Here is a 4,180-nt window from a genome sequence, read left to right on the forward strand (position 1 = left end):
TGGATGTTGGGGAGTGAGGGATGATGAATTTTACAAGATTAGAATCTATTAGTGAGGATATCACTTTTCCTATTAAAGAGTAGGCAATTTGTGCCAGGCTCTTGTGCATAATCATTCAAATAACCTGAGAGGTAATGATGATACCGAAAATGATGACTATTATTATTCCCATTTTACAGATGAGAAAAGTGAGATGCAAAGAGGTTAAACAACTTGCTCAGTATCACACTATTGTAAGGTGCCAGAGCCACAGCTCTAACTGTGGCACTGACTTCAAATTTTTCCCTTTTAACCAATATTTAACTTCTTAGCTAACTGCTTTTGAAAATAAATAAATAAATAAATAAATAAATAAATGCTTATCAGCAGAGTGATTTGCTAATTCCTAGATGGCCAATCTTTCTTCATCACAATGAAACCTATCACAGATTTCCCCATTTTCCATTTAATATGGAGAAATATTTCCCACATCGGAATGCATATAGGAAAAGGGATGCCTGTCTATATTAGATTAATATCCATCAGTAGTATTTGTTCCTACCAACATGTAGTTTAAACCTTGAAATTATCCCTTTGTTTTCCCTACCATTAGGAACAGTCAATAAATTGAGTGAGGGGAAAATTCCAGCATCTACCAGTATAATTAAAAACACGTCATTTTCTGTTTGCTTCTGCTTATTGCCCCGGCCTCTAATAATTTGAGGAAGAGTGAATGTCTGTAAACCAGAGACTCATGATCTGAGAGTAAAAATAGAAATGGAAAAGACAGAAAATATCATTTAATGGGAACACAATTGGCCAGTTTACCAGCGGGCTCCAAATAGAAATAGTTTTGGAAAACAATGGGAAAATGTCAATTCTGTCTCATAAACCTTTTTGGAGGCCAATCCAGCCAGCTTTTGCAGCAAAGAGCATGGAGGAGGGGTTAATCGATAGGGGGAAAGAGGGAGGTGGGAGCATCAAGCATAACCCCACCCTCAAACCCCAAGTGCAGTGGTTAGCAGTAACATCAAATGAACAAGGAAGTTCACATAATTGCCCCAAATTCCTTACTGCATGACTTCAACCTTTCTGAAATCCCATGTTCCCTATCTGTGGAATCACATCCTTCCTACTTCATTTCTCACAGGAAACAATGCCAAAGTATGGATTCTTTGTTGAGTGCATGGAACATGAAGGATTTGTAAATAGACTTGGTTAATGCAACCTAATACCCTAGCCCAGTGATACAGATACACTGCTTTTCTTTTTCCTCTTTTCCTCGTTCGGGTCCTTATGAACCTTGACCTCTGCTTGTCCTCCTAGTCCAGCGGTCGGCAAACTCATTAGTCAACAGAGCCAAATATCAACAGTACAACGATTGAAATTTCTTTTGAGAGCCAAATTTTTTAAACTTAAACTATATAGGTAGGTACATTGTTATTAACTTAATTAGGGTACTCCTAAGGCTTAGGAAGAGCCACACTCAAGGGGCCAAAGAGCCGCATGTGGCTCGCGAGCTGCAGTTTGCTGACCACGGTCCTAGTCTCATTGTATGTGGTATTGCCAAAAATCTATTTGGTAGATGCATTCCTGTTCTGTGTTTCATCAAACATGTTTACTAACATGTCAAAATGGTGGAGACTAGTTTTGTTTCCAAAGGAGAATAGAGTTCCACATGGCTCAGGGGCAGAAACTACCAGGCATCATCAGACCCATATCCTCTCCTTCCGGGACCTGCAGCCAGAATTCCTTTCCCAGGCTGCTTGTGGTCAGATGTGCTTGGTTCATAAAAATCTCCCAGCTCTCATCCTCCATGCTCTGTCTCCCTCCCCTGACGTGGTGCCAAAAAGCATGGAAATCTGAGCAGCTATGTGTTGAAGGTAGCAGGGCTCTGGAGTAGAGAAACCTAGATACCTGTATCGCCCTGTGGAGCTCACCAATCAGGAGCATCTATTATGGGTTTTGTAAGGGCAAGAAATAAATGTCTCTTGTATTGGAGCCTTTATGCATTTGGAGGGTTGTTTGTTACAGCAGCTGTTTTTACCTAACAAATGCAAGTTTTCTGATACTAAAAAAGAGACAGACATGATCCTTTTGTAGTTCATAAGCATGATGATTGGGTGTTCACGCTCTTGTGTGAGATGAGCCGCTCACAAACCTGTTAGGACTTCAGCACATTAGCCATCTGATATGAGAAAAAAATAAAATAATAGCCCGGCAGGCGTGGCTCAGTGGTTGAATGTCGACTTATGAACCAGGAAGTCATGGTTCAGTTCCTCATCAGGGCACATGCCTGAGTTGCAGGCTCAGTCCCTAATGTGGGGCATGTAGGAGGCAGCCAATCAATGATTCTCTCTCATCATTGATGTTTCTATCCCTTTCTCTCTTCCTTCCTCTCTGAAATCAATAAAAAATATTTTAAAAATAAAATAAAATAAATAAATAAGAGACAGACACAAAGAGGCCATGATTAAGAATTTGATCAGCCCTGGCCGGTGTCGCTCACTGGTTAGAGTGTTGGCCCATGCACCAAAGGGTCATTGGTTCTATTTCAGGTCAAGGACACATACCTGGGTTGCAGATTCAATCCCTGGCACCAGTCAGGGCATGTGTAGGAGGCAACCAATCCATGTGTCTCTCTAAGATCTATATTTCTCTCTGTCTCTTCGTCTGCATCCATCCCTCCTTTCCACTCTCTCTCTCTCTCTAAAAATCAATTAAAAAATATCCTCGGGTGAGAATTTAAAAAAAAAAGGTATTTTATCAGGTCGATAAAAAGGCTACAATGTCAGCAAAACTCCATGATCATTCATTATAGCTGAGAAAACAGAGGCCCCACGAGGATGACTGAAAGGTCAAGAAATCAGATCAAAAGAACTAAATAGTTCAATATAACCAAACAAGAAGCTTTTAAAAAAAGTTTCCTATAGTAATTCAATAGTGCTAAGATGCTCTAAAATGCTTATATTGGGGTTGAGTAATATTTTGGAGAGATGAAAGGAAAATACTAAGGACAGGATGAAGAGAAACAATAAAATGGCATCAGTATGAGGACCTGCGGAGAAGACAGCCAGTGACAAATGCTCATTGTTCTGCCTGGCAATAGGATTTTAGGTACATGAAAACATTATATTGAATTTTATACTAATAGCCTTGTTATGATGTGACATAACTCTCTTCAATCAATATAATGCATTTCCTGGGATATTTTAAGGAAATCAAGGAAAACATGCTGCAGGTCACACCCAGCTTATAGGAGCATAGGACAGATAGAAAAATTAAGAGTGGCAGTATCTACTCATCAGCAGCCAGCCCTATGAGAAAGACATGAATAGGGACAAAATATAAGCCTCCAAGAACTTTTGGGGATGATGGGAGGATGCTGGATTTTCTACTACATGTGAATATGTGGTAATGCAAAGTATTCCTTAGCATGGGCTCTGAACTTGAACTGCTTATGGCTTAACCCAAGTGTCACCAGTTACTAACTTGTTAATTTATTTATCTGGGCTTCAGTTCTGGACCCTGTAAAAAGAAGATAATGCTAGAATCTATCTCCTTGTGATGCTATGAGGAACAAATTAATTAAATAATGTTAAGAGAAATAAATAGTGTCGGGCATATAGTAAGCCTTCAACAGACTTCATCTATTATTATTATTATTACTATATATTATTGCATGTGGAAGACAATGTAGTAAAGTCAGAAATGGTGATGACTAAAACTTTTAGAGTATGGAGTTGTATGTAGTGACTTATGACATTTATGTACAACTATTGTATGTGAATGTAAAATTAGCTGACAAAGCAAAAAGTGATTGCCTAAAGAAACATTAAAATGAGATTATTTTTTCTGCCAAAATGGCTAAAATTTGAAAGATTGCCCATTCTTGAATTTAAACTGGAATTTCTATATATTGCCTGCAGGAATAAAAATGGGTACAACCACTTTGGAAAGTTATTTAATACTAGAGGCCCGGTGCACAAGATTCATGCACTGGAGGGGGGGGGGTTCCCTCAGCCCAGCCTGCATGCACCCTCTTGCAGTCTGGAAGCCCTCAGGAGATGTCCAACTGACAGCTTAGGCCTGCTCCCCTAAGAGGCCTAAGCTGGCAGTCGGACTTTCTTAGTGCTGCTGCGGAGGTGGGAGAGGCTCCTGCCACCACCTGGCTTCTGGCTGAGCAGCGCTTCCCCTGTGA

The sequence above is a fragment of the Myotis brandtii genome, unplaced genomic scaffold, assembly GCF_000412655.1.
Source record: "Myotis brandtii unplaced genomic scaffold, ASM41265v1 scaffold524, whole genome shotgun sequence".
NCBI lineage: Eukaryota > Metazoa > Chordata > Mammalia > Chiroptera > Vespertilionidae > Myotis > Myotis brandtii.